This window comes from Zingiber officinale, chromosome 1A (genome assembly GCF_018446385.1).
Source record: "Zingiber officinale cultivar Zhangliang chromosome 1A, Zo_v1.1, whole genome shotgun sequence".
NCBI classification, from domain to species: Eukaryota; Viridiplantae; Streptophyta; class Magnoliopsida; order Zingiberales; family Zingiberaceae; genus Zingiber; species Zingiber officinale.
In genome coordinates, this window is record NC_055987.1 from 175397697 (window position 1) to 175420866 (window position 23170).

Here is a 23170-nt window from a genome sequence, read left to right on the forward strand (position 1 = left end):
GGAGTTGAGAGTGAGAGAACTTGTATGCATGGACGAGAGAAGAACTCACATTTAAGATGGACTCGACTTTGGAAATGGTCATAGTCAATGTATTAATCGACTGATAATTAGGACTAAACAGAAACAATAGTCAATTATCCTAGTTGATTGTTGCTACGACCAATCAAGCAAGAAGTCGACTTGTGGTCACATTATTCAACTTGTGGCTACATTAGTTGACTAGTTAGCAAAAAGAAGTTATTTCAAAGGCTGAATTGAAGCTAGAGCTAAAGGCTATATATATGGGAAAATTGCATCTTGGAGAAGGCATAGGAACATCCAAAATACTACCATATTTGTGTTAGAGTTAAGCTTTAGTGTTTTCTCTTTATGCTCTTCATCTTCTTGTGTACTTGACTCTCATCTATAAGATGTGTGCTTATAAGATGTTTCTCCACTTCTGATCCAAGTAACCCGCATGAAGGAGTAAGAATTGAGATTTTGAACTACATTAAATCATCGAGTTTGGTTTGCTCTCTTGTTTCTTGTGTTTTTGTTCATATTTCTGCTACAATGAACTAGGAAGGCTATTCACCACTCCCCTCTAGCAGGTATCTAGATGTGAGATTTTAAAATCTTTTCTTTTTAATCTTTGTGCAAATGCAAGGCTTAATCAAATGCTAGCAATCAATATTAGAAATTATTCAATGGAAAAGTAATGCAAGATAGTCAATGTGAACATAATATTTAAGGTGGTTCAAATCCCCAACTCCTCCTCTATGGTCTACTCCACCTCCAACTCTTAAGGCGAGTAATCAAATAATTTCTCTTTTTAGGAGGAGAAACCTTGTATGGAAATGTTCTCTTCTCTTTTATAGAAAGATAGGAAATGAAAGGAGAAAGAGAAATACAAATGAAATAAGAAAAATAAACCATTTTAGAAGATTATTCTCTTGAAGGTTGTCATGAGCACTTTTGAATAATAGAACAACGAAAACACATTTGTGTTGATTGTTGTTTGTAGTCGCTTTGCTCCTTTATTTATAAGTCATCAATTAATTGAAATACAAATTTTAGAACCTTATCTGCAATGACTATTTAGTCAACTTAAAATCCATTCAGTCAATCTTCATTAGTGGGCTCAAATGGATAATTGCTAGGCTTCTCATCCAACGGCTAAGACTTTAGTCAACTCCTGTTCATCAATCAATTTGACCCTCTATCAATCAACTTTAGTCTCTTTTAGTCGACTCAAATAAATAATTCTTCAATTTTCTATCTCGGTGACTATCTTTAGCTGACTCGATCAATTTTCAATCAACTCACCATTTCTCATAACGACTATCTCTAGTCGAGTCAATGTCTATCAATTGATTCAACTAGATAACCACGTGACCTTTTCACTATTAATGCGATACCAGCCGACTCTAGTCATCCTAGTCGACTCAAATTCGATAGCCATGAATCTTATCCTACAAAGATAAAGTCTTGAGTCAATTCACGACTATATCCGTGGACTCAATTCGAACACAAAAAAGTTATTAGGTATTCGACTTCGGCTATTTCGGTTGATTGAATTATAGTTCAGTCTACTCAAGTGAGAAGAAAATATTTCTGTTGACAAGCAGTTGACCAGCAGTTTACTACTGAGTCGAATCAGTTATTCAATCGACTAATAAAACCTTCAGTTAACTGAATCTGCTCCACTTTGAGTTTATTCATCGACTTTTATCTAAAACATCTTTTCTCTGGTCTACTATACGCCTAAGTTGAAAATATGTACCTAAAAATAGTATTCACTTGTCATCACTCATTTTGGCCTTTCATGCCAAGATGCTTCTCCCTCGAGTTCTTGATGATCCTTTACTCCTTCATAACACTAAGCTTCCTAAGCTTGACCAACCTTCATGTCCGGCTTGATTTGGGTCTTTGAGCCATCGAACTAACATCTTCATAGGCATGAGGATCTTCCTCAACACTAGTAGAATTATGACCTTTTTACTGCACATACTTGGGAGTTCACTCATGACTTGTGTGCTAAGGATCTCTTAGGCTGCTAGTTGGACTTCTTCCACGTCTACAAAGCACTGTTTGGACTTTTTCTCTGTCAAGTTTCTAGTCACTTTGACTCATTTGTTCGTTTCCAAACTGCACCCTGTAATTCGTGTCAAGTTCCTCCATCTACATAGTTAAATACTTAATAGAATAACATAGTTTAAACATAACTTAGATCTTTTGCCAACATCAAAATTATTTATCAACTATTTATAATGAGAGTATGACTACACCAACAGTATCTTCCTTTAACTTAGGTAAGCTTCTAATGGCATGATTGCACCAACGATATGTATACTTGAAGGGGTGTCTAAACTACTTGAAGAGGTACATTGACGATTTTTAGTGGTGCATTTATCTTAACTGGTGTCTTGACTACCCAAAGGGATGCCTCAACAAACTCAAAAGGTGTGTAGGCGATCTGCATTAAAATACAGATGTCTATGTAATGAAGCTCACCATGTTAATAGAGAAAATCCCATAAACATCTTCAACAACATATTCAACTAGAACAAGACGTGGATAAATGCCCTTTTGGATTTCTTAAATTAATGAACCATATTCTATTCCCTATATAAGTTGTAGGGGATTATCAGTGTCCTTTTGAGAAGCAAAGACCTCCAGTAGCATATCTATTGGCTATCTGGACATCATGATATTGCAAGTAATGCTCCAAGTTACACAAGAAATGAAAAAAAAAAAAAAAAATGCAAGCTTATCTATGAATGAATCAAGTCATCCAAATAATATCGGCATTGTTTGGAATTAGTCAAATCAAGATTTTGCCTTCATTTTTGTTTATTTTCTTCTTTAAAAATGCTGAAATTGCTTAGGTACCTAATTGTTTTTTCCCATCAATATAGAGATCTTTTTGTATCTATTTCAGTAAATTTCATAAAATCGTCTTTTGGTAATCCTGTCATCTTTCCAGGTTTTTGGTATGCACATTCCAAGGGGATTGTCTGATGATTACCTGCACATGAGCAGATTAGAACGTCACAAAATATTCCCAGGAAATTTCTCTCCCTCTTACGGAGTTGTAGTTTCCTAATTGTAATCTTCTCATAATTTAGATAATATAATTATGATCTGAAGTTTGAGGTTTGCACTCCGTAGTGTTGCCGCTAGCATGCAACACCTTGAACAATGGATAAAATTGTGGGACGAGTTGTAATATTCTACTGCTTGCAGACTAAGATGCTATTAGTAATTTATCGTATGCTTTACCATTTTATGCTCTGCAAAATGTTATTGGCAGTTACCTGATTTTGTCCCTTTATAGTATGGTGCAACGGTAAAGTTGTTGCTATGTGATTAAAATGTTACGGGTTCTAATTCTGAAAATAGCCTCTTGCAAAAGTAGGGTAAGACTACGTGCAATGAATTCTTCCTCGGGATCTCATATGGTGGAAACTTCGTGCACCGGATTATCATAGTTCTGCTAAAATTTTGTTCATAAACTCTAAAATGTTACAGTAGTCGACCGCGCCATTTTATTTGTCCGTTGAAGTAATATTGATAAAGTCACTTTCAGGTGCGGCGGCAAATGCGTAAGCTTAATCAAGTTTTGTAGTGTTAGGATTTAGGGTTTAGCATTTTTGGTGCAGGAAATTCTAACTGTAAATGTTAAGTTTTTTTAATTTAGCTTAATGAGTTTAAATTTGTTCATTGGCTTCTTGATAGTTTTATTTATTTTATTTTTTTCACTTGTCAAACTTTGTGGAGCTATAATTGTTTGTTTATGTTGGAAATTAATATTATATCAATTCTCGAATCTTAACTAATACCTAGGATCAATATGCAAGTTTAGAAGGGATGAATAGACTTAATTCGTACTTGGCTCATTATTTGTGTTCAATAGATTATTGCTCAATGAAAACACCACTAAACAAAAACGAGAGCAAAATGACATTCATAGTCAATTTGATGTGGTTCACATTCTCCTTAGGGTGCTTTGATCACCTCAGCGTCTTCGTCAATCCGTCCTTAGGTTACATGGAATAGGTAAATTATGGATGACTACTAGTCATTAGTGCAAGTGATCAAGGCATGAGGGAGGATATGTTCGGATTTATCGAGTTTTGATCCTAAGATTTCATGTGGCAACATTCCATGTTTTAACTACCGCATCGTTCCGAGGGGACGGTTCACATTCTTCTTAGGAACCACTATGTTCATGCTACAATGTTATTTATTTTTTAGTTGACATCATGTATACAGTTTTTGTCGATTAATTCTGAAAATGACTGGTCCGGAAGCATAGAAGTTTTTCATCGGTTATTAGGGCAAATTAAGAAATATTTATAGCGGATAACCGTCGTCCAATGTTCTTAGATTATTAAGAAAAATTTATTCGTTAATTCGTTGAAGTTGGGATTAAATTCATAGATATTTAGGAAATTAAGAAAATGTCTTGCTGCTGTACAATTGCTCAATTAATTGATAAATCTTTTATTTGTTATTATGTTAAATCATGAATTTTGAATGATTGTGAGTTTCCTAGTGGTGATACTAAACAACAAACTTTGCCTGTACTTATAGTATCCTTAATCAATTTTTGGAGTAAAATATAATATCGTTCATCCCAAACGATTTAATATAGTCGGTTCCACGATAAGTTATAGGTAAATAATTACGAGAAATATTTTATCTTAATGGAACGGCTCTTTATATAAAAGAAATTAAACATTCAACAAAATGTTTTGTACTCCATGAGAATTGGTCCTGAGACCTCAATAGACCACTTTAGTTCTAATTGCTCAAACCTTAAAATTAATGTGACATTTATGGTTTTATCAATTGATTACATCAAACCATAAAACTGGATGAAATAGATAAATCAAATGACGGTTACGAAACCACAAACCCAGAAATATTCGAATTCCAAGTTTTTCACTTCTTCATGTACACCAATCAACTAGTATCCTTGTATAAACTGGATTGATGTACTTTAACTCGATCATACTAATAATCGAGTCTTGTATATCTTCGAAATCTATCCATATCCTACATGTTATAATACTCAAAAACTATCTTACCACATGCTACAAACCCGCCATGCCTAATGTATTTTTTTAAAAGTAACTGGACTAATTTGCAAAATGCCATTAAAAAACTCAACCCCATTTCTCCTAGCACGGATCTTCTGTAGATTGGTTTATTTTGATAGACTCCATCACTTAAACAGATGAGGTCTATCATAGTCCATCAATCATGATCAATGGACCATCCTCTGGTCCATAAATTACAGACCAAAGGATTTAGTCTGCATTTCTCCCCACTCCGGGCCATGATTTTCTTTTCCCTTCTAACCCAACAGCAGTTGCTGTCGTCACCTGAAACCGAGCACACCGGAGCTTCCACCATCTCTTCCCTCTGATCTTCTTTCTCAATCTCTCTCACGACCTACCAATGGCATCAAGAGTCAGAATGATAGCAAGCAAGCGCGAATGGTAGCAATACACACCCCTTACATGGTCTTCTTTAGTCAAGGAATCATCACTTGAGGAACAACCTCATGAATAAGTGAAATTTTAAGTTTTGTTGGTTGTTGGCAACAGAGAAGGCAAAGTGCTCTTGATGCATTAGATTTGTGATCTTGCATGGAGTCCCTTGCTGTTGGAAATGGAGATGGAAAATTGCACTTGCAGATCTTGCATGAACTGATTTGCTAATTTTAAACTTTGCATGATATTTCAAAAACTACTGATTGTCTAACTAGGGAAAATGGGTGAGATACACCTCAGAACAGTGAATGCTAGATCTGTGTATGATTTGGACGTTTGATTGGAATTGTTTTTATTTGGAGCAAGAATCATGGAGGATGATCTTGTCTGAAGGTGCGAAGTTGGAAAATTGAGGAGATGATAATTTCATTGACCGGATGAAGATCTCACTCTCTGTAAAATAAAATCAAAATTAGGGAAGAGGTCCTTGGCATTGCTCCTCCGATGCTCAAGTCAGAAACAGGAGAGGAAAATAGTGAGCACTAAGGATAAAATTTTTTCTTGCTTTTCTTCATACTTGACGTGCCTCTTTTATACCTTTTCTGGTGACCCTCCATTTTCCCTTGTTTAATGATATTGATTACCGATAGAGGATATCTTTATCTTGACTTCTTCTCATTTAATGATAGATGAAGTGTCATGTTTGATTTTCTCTTTCCTTTATTAATTATTTATCTTTTCCTCTTTTATCATTTTATTGCTTCATTAAGAGTACAATGCCAACGCCATTCTCCGAGCTAGATGGCTGGCCTGCTCGGCTCGGGATCTCGGTCCGCGTAGCTTGTTCTCCTGCCGATCAGACTAATTGAACTTGTTTACTCAGATGGTCGATCGGACAACGATCCCTTCGATCGACCGATGAACCTCTTCTCACTCGGATGCAGCCGATCTTTGCTTAAGCCCTGGTGTTGACCGTCTTGACTTTGACATACACCGTGACAATTGGCTCGTGCCAGGTAGACTCTTCCTTATCGCTACATCACAAGCCTCCCCTTCAAGTCTAGTCGAAGGAGGCTACAAGTTCGACTGACTGGACAAGATGTGTCTTTGGCGGCTATGAAGCCCATTCGGGACAAATGCCATAGTGTCCGATTGGACTATAATATGTAATCATTGACTGACCTCTAAGCCAACACCGCTCAACTGCATTTTGCCATTGTCAGATTCAGTCCAGTGGCTCATTCCTTGCGCCGATTAGGAAGATAAGCAACAATACTTGGCAAACTGTCTTCCTCTGTGTTTCCTAGGGCGAGTTCAATTGCGATTGACGTCATCCAAATTTCTTGAAAATCGTGCAAATCCTTGCTAATTATGGCCGAGCACATGACCATGCCCTTTTAATTAAGTTCATTAAATGCTATCCGGTGCGTGCAGGACACATGTCCCTTACTACCGTCGCATGCCCGATGTGATAGGCAGACATTCGCTTGTGACGAGACGTGCACCGTTTCAAAATCAACGGTTGGATCCGCTTCTAGGTTTATGTAACCTTGGATCGGGCGGCTGAGGTCGATTGGCCGCAAGGTTTATAAGCCTCGCGTGCTTCACCATCTTCCTCACTTTGCGTCTTCATCTTCGTCGGTGAGCATCTCAGCGACACTGCCTTCTTCGCCTTTTCCGTCGATCTTATTGATTTCTCTAGTAAGATCTCGTCTCCTTTCAACTGAATCTGTATTGTTCTTTCTTAGTGTCCTTTCTTTTAGTTGAGTTATTTTGTTGTTTCCCATCGACTTTTATTTCCAATGGCAAGCTCTTCTCAACCTCCTATCTTCGTCCTTGGACTCTGGTATACGCCCATTGAGTCCAGGTTCGACCGAGGCGATGCTGAGAGTTTGAGAGCTGCCTTTGAGATCTCATCTGATTATCAAATTGGTCTTCCTTCGGCTTTTGACTGCTCGAACGAGCCACCTCCTGGTTTTGTGTGCTTCTTTAGGGACCAATTTACTGCCGGTCTGTGGTTCCCTATCCACCCTTTCTTCTCTGCTGTTTGTAAGTATTTTCGTATTCCTCCCTGTCAACTAGTGTCGAATTCCTTTCGGTTGCTGTGCGGAGTCGTCATCTGTTCCACCTACACAACATTCCCCTCACTCCTCGGCTCTTTCACTATTTCTATTATCCTAAACTGTCCGAGCCAGGGACTTTTCTCTTCTAAGCTCGAGTGGGCCTAGTTTTCTTTGACAAGAAGTCGTCCTCCAACAAGCATGGGAAGGACTACTACTTTTTCATTCGCTTTCCCGAGCGGCTGGATTTCCCGACTAGGTGGCAATTAGAGGTGTCGAACCCTCCAGAGCTTAAGAAATACAAGAGCCGCTAGGACTACTTTCATGCAGCTTCCAGTTTGTCCAGTCAGAAATACCATATACACAAATTGTTGTTGGAGGGTGTCCTCTATGTGTTTGTCCTGAACCTGATCCGCATAAGGCTTCCGTCTAGCCTAGGTACGCTCCTTGATTTAACTTTTGAATCTAACTGATTATCCTTTTCTTTTGCATCCCAAGTCATGTTATGTGCACGTCTGTCCGGCAAAGCCAAACTCGCGGACACAGAGATCAATGCTACGGCCGTGGCACGACCATGGCTGAGTTAGAGAGCCGTGGTTTACAGCCGGTTGGCTCTCAAGAAGATCCGCTCGGAGAGAGCACGGGAGCCCCAACTCAAGGGAGCGAAGGAGTAGTCAGTCGTACAATCGACGATGTAGTGGTTATTGCAACGAATCCCCCACCTGAGCAGCTTTTGGTAATTCCAGTTGCCGAGGTCTCGAAATTGGCTTCTTCAGGGTAGTTGTTGATAAGTCGAAAAAGGCGTCGCACAGAGATAGCTACCCAGGCGCCAACCTCTGCTACACAAACTCCAACCAGGACAAGCCCACGTTTGTCATCCGAGCAAGGCGAAACCTCCACACATGTGCTTGAGCAAGCGACGATCGTCCCCCATTCTTCTCTTTCATCCGATCGGATGTTGTCCTTGTCCGGTCTGCCACAAGGAACAATCTGTGCACCACCAATCGCTTACCTACCACTGCTGAAGACCCAGAAGTCTTGCATCCTCCTAGCATCCTCGTCTCAGTCAGGTGGTAGAGCAACCTCGGCCTCGTCTGCTCTGAGTGGCCAGCACCACATAACGGTTGTCATCCATCTGTCGACGGATGAGTGGCGTGACTTGGACAGCGCTGGAGCCCGAGCCCGAGCCCACCATATAATCATCCAGGGTCAGCTAGCATAGATATGAGCTGATACACGAGCCCGTGCGGCGGTCATACCTCCAGGGGCACTTGCTGATAGCCATACCTAGATGCCCACTGAGGTAAGTATTTTATATGTTACTATTTGTCACCGCTCGACCCTAAGAACTTTTTGCTTCCTCACAGTATTGGATAGAGAGTCTAACCATGCGTCAAAGACTGACATTTTTGGAGCAAGAAGTCAAGCAACTACGGGTCCCGAGCGACCAATCATCTGCTTCCCAGGCGCAACTGGAGTAGATGAGAGCTGAGATGGCTTAACTAAGAGTCGATCTGAGTGCGAGCGTCGTGCAACTGGAGGCAGAGAAGAGCAAAGGAGCCAAGCAGGCTGACCAATTGGCTTCGCTTGATAAACAGGTCAGCTCCTTCGAGTCCAAGTTTAATTTGGCAAACACCAGGAAGCTCCGAGCCATCGAGGACTTGGAGATCAAAAATAAGAAGTTTCGGGTATTGACCCAAAACCTAAAGGATACTGAGGCCACTTTGAAGGCCAAGCGGAATGGACGATCGGCCGACCAGACCGTAGCGAAGACCCAGCTCGCCGAAAAAGATGAAGAGCTGGCCAAGTTGAAGGAAGAGCTGAAAACTTCCCGCGCGACCTTAGAGACTTACTGTAATATACTAATATATATATATATATAATTAAAATTATTAAAAAAATAGATATATTTAAGTTTATTTAGGAAAATAAGTTTATATTGGTGTGAAATTAAGAGGAAAATAGATTTATATAAATTTATAAAATTTACTGGAATTTTCTAGATTTTTAAAGAAGACCTTTTATATTTTATGGAGATAAAGGGATAAAAAGGAAAGCATTAAGTTGGGAGTTATATAAACCCTAAGTTTATTTGCCCTAAAAACTCTGTCGATCCACCTCCCCAGCCTCAACTCTCCGACTTGAATCGCTGCTAGCCCTAGCCATCTCTCGACTTCGCTGCCAACCACCACGACGGTCTAGTGTTGGTCGTGAGGAGCCTAGCTCTATCGTCGACCCTCTTCAGCCATGAACTACAAGCAGCGGACCTCTTCTTCCTCCTCCCCATCCTTTCAATCGGCCAAGCTTAGCTAGGCACCGACACAACCAAGCCCTAGCCCTCTTCATCGCTCCTCCAGTACTCTCCTTCCAACACTGGATTGCTCTTCTGAACCGCAGGGAAAAAGGAAAGTATAATCCCTCCTGTAGGTATAGGTTTCGGGAAAAGGAATAGCAGGCGTATAAACAGTTTTCTTTAATGGAGTCAGCTAGTTCTTCATGAAGTTTTCGTGTTGGCTTTCTGGTCAGGGTTTGGGGAGGTTGCGATTATTTCTTTTCTAATGTTGTTTCATTCTTCTGTAGTGGATTTTAATGGCTAGAATAGATTTGAGAGCTTGTAATCGGTTGTGGGATTTGAGATTATGTTATTCTCGGTTCTTCCAGTGGCTATGGTTTTTGGTGAACCAATTTAGTAGGCTGGAATGTGATTTCAATGGGGTTTTTGTTTCTTTTGGATGGATGTGGATTTGTTAGGACAGATCTAAGGGTTGTGAATCGATCTTGATGTAGTTTTTGTTCGGCAAGACAACTTTGGATTTTTGGACAGATTTGCAGATTTTGAAACAACCTTGATATTGTTTTAGTTTCGACATATAGCCTTGAATTCTGGATAGATTTGGAAGATTGTGAGACGATTTTGATGTTGGTTCTATTTTGACATGCTAGTCTCGGATTTCTGGATGGACTTGGGGATTGAGAATCGAATCTGAGGTTGTTCTTCTTCATGTAAGTTTGGGATTTCTGGATAGATTTGGAGATTGGGAATGAATTTTAATGTTGTATTGTTTCTTCAAGATTGTTAAAATGTCGTGACAGATTTGGTGGTGTGTTTTGGTGTTGTGTCATGTTCATGCTATTTGTGATAATTCTGGTTTTCTGGACGTTGGAAGTGGCGAATTGGTTTGTGGTGTACATGTTCTTTGTGTTGATGTAGCATTGTTTCTTTGCGAGACAGATTTGCGAAAATTGGAGATTGATATAGTTTAAATAGTTATTTTCTTTTCTTTCCATTACTTCTTTAAGATATTTAGATTGCATATACATTACATGAAGTTCTAAATTGCTGAAATTGGAGATTGATATAGTTTAAATAGCTATTTTCTTTTCTTCCCATTACTTCTTTAAGATATTTAGACTGCATATACATTACATGAAGTTCTAAGTAGAACTTTTTAATGAATGAAGGAAATGTGCATGTATAGTTGTGTGATAAGGTGTAATATGAATTTCGTATAAGGGTAATTAGATAAACAAGATCATAAGTGGTGACAGTACGGGAGGGGTGCCTGGGATGAGCTCTAGGGAGGACCCTTCTAAACATGAATGATAAAGAAATATGGAATGACTGTGGATGAACGGTTTATGTTCTCCAAAGAGTTACCTCTCAATGGATCATGAATAAAGACCAAATGAATGGGCTCTGATAAAGGTTGCCACCATTGCATCATGTTTATCCCTATTATGTTATGTTGAAGTTTTATTTTGTGAATGTAGGACCATGATCAATGTTTTCTGTTCATAACTCCTATTTTGATTTGCTTAAGTTTACTTTGAGGTAGAGTAGGCTTCCTCCCTTGCTAACTCATGCATTGTTCTTTTCCTTGTTTCCTTAATGTGTAAGTAAGTTTAAGCTTTATGTTTCCTAGTTTCATTCTTGCCTTACCATCTGTTTCTTATACTTACTAGTGGAATATACTTGCTGAGTCTGTAGATTCATGATGCAAATGGTGCAGGTGAGGAAGATGCCACCAAGGATACGATAAAGGATGTGGGGGTGGAATATCTGGGGAGACGAGATGGAAGCATAACACATTGTTCGGGGGCCCTAGGAGCTTGTTATGAAATTGTATTTGTTATGTAGTTAAGGATTGAAGTCTATTTGTTGATTTCTGATTTGGTAGAAGTCATCATCTTCAATTTACTATGTTTGCTATGTGTTGAGGTTCATATGTCATGCAACTTCTCTATTGTTTTCTCGTTTCAAAAGGCTTAGGGTATGCTATTTGATGAGTCTTCCACTTGGGTCCACATGTATTGAATATCTTGTCATGTATAGAATATAGGGTTGTTTCACTTACTAAGGAGCCGAGTCGAACAGGTTTGATCTTATGAAGCAAGCCTACATTCGCTCGGATGTTTTTAATGATAAGGTCGTCGATCGAGCACTCCGTCTATTCGACCTGGCTATCGACGAGACGCTTGATCAACTTAAAGAGGGCGGCTACCTCCCCTCCACCCTGACAAGTAAGGTCATTAGTTGGGACAAGCTGATTGAGTTACTACCCGATGATGTTTTAGATTTTTTGGAGTGAGTCGCCTCTGTAAAATTTTCATGAAGTATCAATGAATATACGTCCATCGAGCGAACTGCTATTTTTCTTTGTCTCCTTTCTAGTCGTTCAGTATTTTTGACTTGTATTTATATCAAGCATTGTCGCATAAACTACAAGTGTGGCCTCGTGTTTCTCCATTCGACAACGGGTTATCTATTTTCTTAGGTGATCAATCAATTCCGATTTTAAGGTCTTCACTCGATTGTTTTATGGCGTAGATGTGGGTTTAAGGTCGTTGCTCGATCAATGATGGTGATAAGGGTTTAAAGTCGTCGCTCGATCGCTGATGAAGATAAGGGTTTAAGGTCATCGCTCGACCGCTGATGAAGATAAGGGTTTAAGGTCATCGATCGACCGCTGATGAAGATAAGGTCTAAGGTCGCCGCTCGACCGTTGATGAAGATAAGGATTTAAGGTCGTCGCTCGACCGCTGATAAAGACAAGGGTTTAAGGTCACCGCTTGATCGTTGATACAGACAAGGGTTGTGATTTTATTCATATTTGTTCTGCATTAGGAAGACATGCACACATATACAGGTAAATATAATCATTCACATCTCTTACCCGACCCTAAAGGGTTGAAGGTGGTTCTCACTCTACGGACGCTCGAGCTGTCACGCCCCAGAGGAGTCCTTGCCAGAGAAAATTCCGACAACATCTCCCATGTACGGGTGACAATCTAATCCATTTCTACAGACACAATATACCTCAGCCACAGGCGGCTGGAATATACACACAACCACGCAGTTTATATGCAGCCTACTCAGCTGATACAACAAAAACACAACCACGTAGTTATATGTAAATCTTGTTGGACCCCGTGGCAGTTTTGATGTGATCAACCAAGTTGGTTAGGTCCTGCTTTGTGTTTGATCCCTGTGTCTAAGTGTGCAGGAGCTTAGGAGCGCAGGAAGTCGAGCGGAAGACGCAGCTAGCGAGAATGACGATATGGGAAGGGAGCCAACGGGCTCGGTGCGTCCGAAAGACGAGAGAGCTGCAGAAGAGTACTCCGGTGGGCGTGAAGAACGTGTGCGGCGTTCGAGGGACGTTAAGCCAGGACGGAAGGCTGCTCGAGGAGAAGGCCGGAAATTGAGTTCGGGTGAGCCCTATTTCAGTTGGCCGATATCACCCAAAAGAACGGAGTGTCGGAAGCTGAAGCAAGTGAGCTGGAAAATCTGCAAGCCAGCTTGGAGGCGCCTCCATCAGGCTTGGAGGCGGCTCCAGCTTGAAGGCGCCTCCAATCTTGTTAGAGGCGCCTCGGACTGGTCAAAATGATCGTTTTCGCAGCGGATAGAGTTTTATCTGCTGACCGAGCTGGAGGCGCCTTGAACCTTGTTGGAGGCGCCTTGGACCCTCGGGATAGACTTTTCAAGAGCTATATAAAGACCCCTGGAGCTAGGAAATAGAATACAACTCAGCAATCAATTGTATAGTCTTTCCTAGCAATAGTTCTAAGCTTCAAAGTGTAAAAGGCTTCTCCGCCTTCAGCAAAAGGAGATCTTCTACTGCGCTTTTTCCACTGCCCTGGATTAACAACCCTCTTGGCTGTAACCAGGTTAAATTCCTGTCTTTTGCTTAATTTCTATTTCTTTATTTGTTATTATTATTTTTTCTATTGCTTTTCTGAGTTGAAATCCGAGGAGGGTATAGTTTATTTTTTATTTCAGCAATTTACCCCCCTCTTGCTGGCCTCCGCTGCACCTACAGTTGGTATCAGAGCCTGATCGCCTCATAAGGACTAACCGTCAACTGAAGCACTACGATCAAGACGATGGCCAGAGCGAGCATCCATCCCCCGAAGTTCGACGGAGACTTCGCCACATGGAAGCGCAAAATGGAGGTATTTTTTAAAACTGAATTTGACATTCTTTTAATAATGAAATATGACTATGCAGTTCCGAAAGATAAGGAGGAAAACACCTGGACGAAAAAGGGGCAAGCAGATTTCGTCGCCAACAGAAAGACTGAGTTCCACCTACTCAGCGTTCTGCTACCTCAGGAGGTAAATCGGATCGGAAGCTACGACTCCGCGAAAGATCTCTGGGAAAAATTCCTGGAGCTTCACGAAGGTACCTTCGAAGCAAAGCTAGCGAGGCGCGACATCCTCCGGACCCAGTTGACGAACCTCCGGATAAACCATGGCAAGAAGGTAGCGCAACTCCAAGCGAGGATCAAAGAGCTGATAACTCAACTTAACAACCTTGGAGAAGAAGTAACGAACCGGGACTCGATCCGGTACGCGCTCAACGCTTTCCCGAGAACTCCCGATTGGGCCTCCTTAGTAGATGTGTACTACATCTCTAAGGACTTCGAGGAAAGTACTTTAGAACAATTGTTTTCTACTTTTAAACTTCACGAATCTCGAGTTGCAGAGCCCAATGGAGTGGAGAAGACCAGTCAGAACATTGCCTTAAAGGCAAAAATAAACGGTTCTGACTCAGAAGTCTCGGTTGACGAATCCAAAGCGGCACTACTGGTAAGACGCTTCAATAAATTTTTTAATACTAATAAGTTTAGATCACAAAGGCATCAACGAAAGAAAAGGACGATTCATTGCTACAACTGCAACGAAAAAGGGCACATCAAGGAGGACTACCCAAAATTGAAAAGCAAACAGAAGGATAAGGAAATGAGCAAGAATCCAGCTCGACCCAAACACAACCTAAAGGCCACGTGGGATGATTCGTCGTCCTCCAAATCAAAAGTCGCAGAATTCTCGAGAATAGCACTGATGGCCAACCATCAGCTAGAAGAAACGTCTAGCTCAGAGATGAGCATCGATGAAGGGGGAGGAACATCAGAAGAAGAAAGCAGCAGTGAAGGGGGAGCGTCACCAGATCAGGTAAGTAAGGTACGCAATCTAACCCCGACTCAGTCTTTTAAATTTATCAAGTCTCTGTCCAAAGAATTAGATCAATTAGAAAAAGAAAATACTGAATTGAAATTGATCCTTGCAAAAGCATGCCCAGTAGAAAAGTATGATAATTTAAAGTTAGAAAATGAAAAATTAAAAGTTGAAATTGAAATATCATGATGCATGCTTAAATAAATTTCCTAAATCAAAATTAAGAATTTATGGAAAATTAAATTGGTACATTAGAAAACACCAGGGTCAACTTAGAAAAGTGCCCAAAAATCATGTACCCCCTAAGTTTTTGACCAACCCTGTACGAAGGAACCTTTATTGAGTTCTAAAATCTTTGCTAGTTTAAATTTCTCTTTTAGTTAAAAGCTTACAGTGAGAAAATTAAACATTGAAATTCTTTATGGAAGCTTTGTCTAAGGAAGTAGTTGTAGCTCCAATAACCAAGAAGGCCTAGTGTCTCGCCACGACCTGAAAGCTAAAATATTGAAAAAAAATGTTTAATTAACTTTCTGAAAAAACATTAAATAAGAATTAAATAATGCTTTGAATGTTTTTCAAATATTTTTGAAAAATTCTAAAAAATCGATTTTGACTTAGAAATTATTGTGAAAAAGTCATAGATTTTTTTTTTTAGAATTTTCTTTAAATCTCAGTTATTTTTACTAAGAATTATTTTTAAAAATTATTTTTTCCTTGGAAAATTTTTGGAAAATTCAAAAATTCATTTGACTTGAAATTTTTTTAAAAAATTCAAAAATTTATTTGACTTAGAAATTTTTTTCAAAAACCTCATTCTTACTTAGAATTTTTTTTTTGAAAAATTCAATTTTCTGAGATATCATTTTTATTAAATTGAAATTTTATCTAAAGTTAAAAAATTTTTATAAAATATTTTTTGAGTTATCACCCCGTTTTTGCTATGATCAAAGGGGGAGAGAACGGTTACAAGTTAAGGATATAGGGACAAGTTAAGGGGGAGTTAGAAAGTTTAAAATTTTAATATTTTTCAAAAATGTGTTGTAATTTTATTTATTGCAAAACTTATGCTTAACATGCTAGTTTAGTAATTTTTCTTTAAAATTACTTTTTGTGTCTGTTTTTACCCTAACTTGAACTTGGGTTGATGTACATTAAAAAGGGGGAGATTGTTAGACCCCGTGGTAGTTTTGATGTGATCAACCAAGTTGGTTAGGTCCTGCTTTGTGTTTGATCCCTGTGTCTAAGTGTGCAGGAGCTTAGGAGCGCAGGAAGTCGAGCGGAAGACGCAGCTAGTGAGAAGGACGGCACGAGAAGGGAGCCGACGGGCTCGGGGCGTCCGAAAGACGAGAGAGCTGCGGAAGAGTACTCCGGTGGGCGTGAAGAACGTGTGCGGCGTTCGAGGGACGTTAAGCCAGGACGGAAGGCTGTTCGAGGAGAAGGCCATAAATTGGGTTCGGGTGAGCCCTATTTCGGTTGGTCGGTATCACCCAAAAGAACGGAGCGTCGGAAGCTGAAGCAAGTGAGCTGGAAAATCTGCCAGCCAGCTTGGAGGCGCCTCTAAGCCTGATGGAGGCGCCTCCAGCTTGAAGACACCTCCAGTCTTGTTGGAGGCGCCTCAGACTGGTCAAAATGACCGTTTTCGCAGCGGATAGAGTTTTATCCGCTGACCGAGCTGGAGGCGCCTTGAACCTTGTTGGAGACGCCTTGGACCCTCGAGATAGACTTTCCAGGAGCTATATAAAGGCCCCTGGAGCTAGGAAATAGAATACAACTCAATAATCAATTGTATAGTCTTTCCTAGCAATAGTTCTAAGCTTCAAAGTGTAAAAGGCTTCTCCGCCTTCAGCAAAAGGAGATCTTCTATTGTGCTTTTTCCACTGCCCTGGATTAACAACCCTCTTGGTTGTAACCAGATTAAATTCCTGTCTTCTGCTTAATTTCTATTTCTTTATTTATTATTATTATTTTTTCTATTGCTTTTCAGAGTTGAAATCCGAGGAGGGTATAGTTTATTTTTTATTTCAGCAATTCACCCCCCTCTTGTCGGCTTCCGCTGCACCTACAAATCTAACAACCCACACGGCTGTACTAAAAACCAAAACACAGCGAAAAACGATAGAAACCATCACAGACCAAAAACAAAGACTGCTAGCCGGCCAGGCTTACACAACACAACAAACAACACAATACCACATAACAACACTCCAGAGATAAAACCAGAATATACAATGCTAAGTACTCTTAATACATAAAAAGAATAAAACATAAATGAAAATGATAAGTCTTCTGATGTGACATGGGAATCGGCAGACAGGATACTCCAAGCGACTCCACATGCCTCTGCCTGATATCTCAATATATATATATCAACGGGGTGAGTCCAACACTCAGCAGATACCAGTTGACATATATAGTAAAACTATAACAAATAGTAATTGTTAGGACCTTCGGATGGCTAGAGAGGGGGGGTGTGAATAGCCTCCTCTAAAAACTCAATTAATCTCCTCACAAAAGTTTGTTAGCACAGCGGAAATAAGCAAAAGGAAAACTGATGCAAGGAAAAGAAACAACCCACCACTAACACAACAAGGATGTACGAGGTTCGGGGATAACTTGGCCCTACTCCTCGGCGTATCCGTAAGGTGGACGATCCCTTGATCTTTCGGTAGATCACACCCCGGACAAATTCCGGCTAAGTATTTCTCCTTCTCGGTGGAGTAACCTCTCCACAGAGTCTCAGAAAAGATTTGAAATGAAGCACAAGACTTATAGAGTTTAGTGGCTAAAAGGAATGAACAATAAACTTACAGCCACGATGAAAGCAAAGCGTAAAGACAGAAGAAGTTCCTCAGCCAAGAGCTCAAAAACACAGTACTCTTGCTTGATCGGCAGAGAGTTTTTGAAAATCCTCTACCAAACCTCTCTTCTTCCTTCTTCTTATTCCTCTGCTTTCTCACTGTCTTCAGCCAGAGCCGAATCACTGTCACCTGTATCGAATCACTGTGACCAACTCAGGCATCGCCAATCACTCTTCCTCCTCATCTAGTTCTCTGAACTCACACCAATACCATCCATGGTCTTCACTGGTGTCTCTGAGCTCGAACCAATAAGCAAGAGTCAAGCTGTTGCCAACTGATCGCAGCCAGTGAACGTTGACGCTCCAATTGCACCATTTGCAGCGAAACACAGCAGAAAGAGCACTTGGTCTTATTCTTCTGATGGAGCTTAATTTGAATTTAAGCATTGGCATGACACCTGCAACCTGCAACTCAAAAAGCTTACAGCAGATGGTTAGATCAGATGAATCAGAAATCGCAGAGAAACAGCAGAAGACAAACGACATCGTTGTGGATCAGTCAATAGACCGATCCATAGCCCTCTGGACCGATCAGGACACATCCTGATCGGTCTGGGATGATGTTGATCGGTCTGTGGACCTATCAGCCTATAGGTGGATCGGTCCATAGACCGATCCCCCTATTGTTCTGAATCACATCGCTTCTTACTGATCGGTCACCAGACCGATCAGATAACCCACAGAGAGCTACTGTGTGGTTACTGATCGGTCACGAGACCGATCAGATAACTAAGGTATCACTGGATCGGTCGACAGACCGATCCAGACAGCCAAAGTATCACTGGATCGGTCAACAGACCGATCCAATGCCTCTGTTGGTTTTAGAGCTTCCCATCCCTAAACCCTAACGTCTTCCTGGTCCAGAGAACGAGCTACCGAGCTCTCTCTGACCTAGTCTGGAGAACGAGCTACCGAGCCCTCTCTGACCTGTTAGGACCAAAAGTAGCTAGAGGGGGGGGGGGTGAATAGCTCGTCGCGTTCTCTCGTTGCTCGGCGTTGCTTATTTCTTCAAGAATATGCAGCGGAAATACAAAGAAACAATCACACAACGCTAACACGGTTGGTTTACTTGGTATCCACCTCACAAGAGGTGACTAATCCAAGGATCCACACCAACACACACACCCTCCACTAAATAAAACTCTCCTTTATGGTAACTACCAAGGGCGGAGAAGCCCTACAAGACTCAATACAAGAAGAGAGGGAAAGGATACAAGAAATACAAGCTTACAAGCTTACAATGAGTATAAACCCTAACCCTAGCTTCTCTTCTTGGCTTTGATCCGCCTCTTGACTTGGAAAACTTCCAAGATCCTTCAAGAACTGGCGATCTGAGCTTTGTGAGTGTTGTGGCGAGAAATCTGGAGTGACTCGGAGAAGAGATGCCGAAGGAAATGAGCGCTGCGGCCTTTATCGACGCCACGGTCGGATCCCGATCGATTCAATATTCCCAATCGATCGGGAGGCTTTGGATCGATCCACGGATCGATCCAGCGCCTTCGCGAATCGGCGGATCGATCCACGGATCGATCCCGCATGCTACTATGCAAGAGCGTCCCAATCGATCCACCGATCGATTGAACATCTGGATCGATCCACGGATCGATCCGAGGCTCTGCTCGCTAGAGAAGCCTCGATCGATCCACCGATCGATCAGCTCTGGATCGATCCATCGATCGATCCAACACTTGGTTTTTGCCCAAAACCAAGTTCCAAGCCTCTCAAACCAACATCCGGTCAACCTTGACCTGTTGGTACATCATGCCTAGCATCTGGTCACTCCTTTGACCTGCTAGGACTTCCCACCAAGTGTCTGGTCAATCCCTTTGACCCACTTAGACTTTTCTATTCATGCCAAGTATCTGGTCACTCCCTTGACCTACTTGGACTTCCATCAGATGTCTGGTCAATCCCTTTGGCCTATCTGTATTTCCTCGTGCCAAGTATCCAGTCAATCCTTTGACCTACTTGGACTTCCCAACACCAGATGTCGGATCATCCTTGATCCATCTGGATTTTCCCTTGCCTGGCTTCACTCACCAAGACTTTCACCTAGCTTCACTCACTAGGGTTTTCCATCTGCCTAGCTTCACTCACTAGGACTTTCACCTGGCTTTACTCACCAGGACTTTCACCTAGCTTCACTCACTAGGGTTTTCCTTCTGCCTGGCTTCACTCACCAGGACTTTCACCTAGCTTCACTCACTAGGGTTTTCACCTGGTTTCACTCACCAGGACTTTCACCTAGCTTCACTCACTAGGATTTTCACCTGGTTTCACTCACCAGGACTTTCACCTAGCTTCACTCACTAGGACTTTCACCTAGCTTCACTCACTAGGGTTTTCCTTCTGCCTGGCTTCACTCACCAGGACTTCCCTGTCAAGTATCCGATCAACCTTGACCTACTTGACTCTTCTTCAATCAATTTCTTATTGTCAAACATCTAAACTCAAACCAAGACTCAGCTTGGTCACCCAGGTCAACCTTGACCTGAGGGATGTTGCACCAACAATCTCCCCCTTTTTGATGTTTGACAATACCACAATAGCACTTACAATACCACATGTAAGTTAGGCTAATCCTATAGCCTCAATCTTCATGCCACTAGGTAATGAACATATAAATTAAGCTCTTCATTCTCCCCCTACGAGGGCACACTCCCTCTAGGTAATGAAAGCCTAACTTACACCCATTCATAGGTCCTTTCATTCTCCCCCTATTGGCACACATCAACCCATCTTTGGGCACACATCAACCCATGCCCCAATTTTGGGTACACATCAACAAATCCATTTGTTGACGGCTCTCCCCCTGAAGAGTTACTCATCATTGTTCACAACATCACTCGTTGTGATCAACACGATAATGAAGGTCCCATACCCTTCATTTATCCTTAACTTCTCCCTCAATGTAGACAAATACCCAACCTTGAGCATTATCTAACCACTTGAGTTCCCACTTGAAATAATGAGGATATTCACTCCCCATTTCAAGTTCAAAAGCTCATACATGAGCATTTTCTTTAAAGAAGGTTAACCACCTTCCAAGGTTCATGAAAAGTAATTTTTCATGTCTTTAAAGAGTCCCTCCCCCTAAAGACATGGTGATGACATCTGTCATTGCACCAACAATGACTTGGAATCCCTAAACCTTTAGGAACCCCAAATTTAGAAGTTTTGAGGTTCAAATACTCAAAATTTGAAACAAACCTCAACCTAAACTTCAATGAAGCCTTCCTTAACCAATCCATCCTTGTTTTCACATGAAAACACCCTTTGTATGTATACAAATGTATTTTAGGGTTTGGAATGGTTACCTAGACTCAAAGAGGTTCAAAGATGCTGAAATCAAGCCTTCCCACCAAAATCAGCAACTTGGATCGATTGGAGTTGGGTTCCAATCGATTGAACCTTTCAATCGATCCACCGATCGATTCAGACTACTGATCGATCGGCTGATCGATCCATGAGCTTCTGTCGAGACTTGTCTTCCGAATCGATCCACGGATCGATTCGGCACTCAATCGATCCATGGATCGATCGAGGCTCGATAGTTGCTGAAATTCCATTTCAGTCACCGAAACCCCTAGAAAATTCTACAAAAATCCAAAAATCATGAAATTTCGTGTAGACATTATTTAGGGCATACTTAATCATGGAAAAATATCTTTCTATGAAAATACATCATATTTTCAAAGATTGACACAAACTTGAAAACTTGCAAAAACTTTAGTGTTTTTCTTCAAGTTTGTGTCTAACTATTCAATGGTGATTACTATCAAAAGATAGCCTTCACCAAGGTTTTCCAAAAACATTTTCAAAACCAATATCCCATCATGTTCCTTGGGCATAATGCACATGACTTGTACATTAGCTTTCCCAATGATGGGAAAACACATAACTATGTGTTTTGATGAACCTAAAACTCAAAAGAATGCACTAAATCAACATCTTGAGTTTTGTTCATCTTCCTAACATCTCACTTGTATCTAATGTACACTAAAACACGGACAAGTCACCTTATAGTCCTTGTGAGATGTGGGATTTTGATTTTTCCCTAATCTAGGGATCATGCATATCTATCTAGGCATTCTAGAGATATTAGACATCCACCTAGGATGTCACTTGTCAATAATTGTTGTTAAATGTCATTCGTCCTTAATTACAAGGAATTAAACTTAATGCATGATTATGTTATGGCATACATCAAAAGAAGATAATTTTTGAAAGAAAATATCCTATTACTACATGATGTATGAATGTCATGACATGGTATTTTTGGAGTTTTCATAATAAAACAATGAATTCAAAAATAGACATGATGTCATGGCATATGATGGGCAAGCAATCATGGCAATGTTTAGCATAAATAAAATATACCTAGATTACCTATCTAAATATCCTTAATCACTTAGCTAAACTCAAAATATACCACTTGTTTTAACTTAAAACGATACCACTTGTTTTAATTTAAAACATTAAACCTAGATTGCCCTAACTACTTCAAAGAAATGCCAAAACCTAAATTGACATTTCTTATTTCTCTTGATTTGTTTATGCCACTTAATAATTAAACATATCCTCAAATGTTGGCATATTTCATTTTTCCACAAGAGTAGCACTAAGAAAATACCAAAGTCCCAACTTGGTATTTCTTATATTTTTCTAATTTGTGCCTTTTTAAGATAAAATCAATTTTTCACCATTAGACACATTTTACTCTTTCAAGGAGTAATCAATAGGTCCATTTCATTTTCAAAGGTTAACTAAAACCTTGAAAATGCTCCTTGAGTGTCAATTTCCTCAAAGTTAGGTTAACTACCCTTCTAATCGGAGTTGACACTCTCTAACCCATCTATGGGGTAGAGAAGATGCTCCTAGGAACCCAACACCTATTGGTGCTCCTTGGATGCTCTAGGTACTCACTAGGGATAACTTCCCTAGATACCTTCCTAGTGACCTTGTTGGGCTTCTTAGAAGCCTTGGTCACACTTTCTAGGTCAACTCTAGGGATAGCCTCCCTTGTGACCTTGTTAGTGACTTTCTTAGACTTCTTAGAAGTCTTAGTCACTTTGGTTGCAAAGATACTTCTAGGGATATCTTCCCTTGTATCTTTGACTTGACCTCTAGACTTAGGGTTTGTTCCATAGCTATATGGAACCCTATGATAACTAGGCACATCCTTTTTAGCTTTGGGTTTGTATCCCAAACCTCTATAGCCATTGGATGACCTTTGTGCTCCTAGCCCTAGGTATTGCTCATTTTGCCCTTTAAGGATATTCTCCATCCTTTTTAGGGTCTTTTCTAGTTTGTCAAGT

The 23170-nt window shown here is 40.6% G+C and overlaps 1 protein-coding gene and 1 long non-coding RNA gene across 3 annotated transcripts in view; both read left to right on the plus strand.

Moving 5' to 3' along the window:
• The window catches only part of LOC122038473 (auxin response factor 12-like), a 73371-nt gene extending 70103 nt beyond the window's left edge, over nt 1–3268 (plus strand). For both annotated transcript variants that reach the window (XM_042598244.1, XM_042598245.1), the window contains exon 15: nt 2966–3268. The gene's annotated coding sequence lies outside the window, so the exon portion shown is untranslated. The remainder of the gene's footprint in view (nt 1–2965) is intronic.
• A 6339-nt stretch (nt 3269–9607) lies between these two features.
• LOC122038474 lies at nt 9608–11741 on the plus strand. Its single transcript, XR_006127875.1, has 2 exons — nt 9608–10543; nt 11551–11741. It is a non-coding gene; the product is annotated as an uncharacterized LOC122038474 (long non-coding RNA).
• The last annotated feature ends 11429 nt before the right edge of the window (nt 11742–23170 follow it).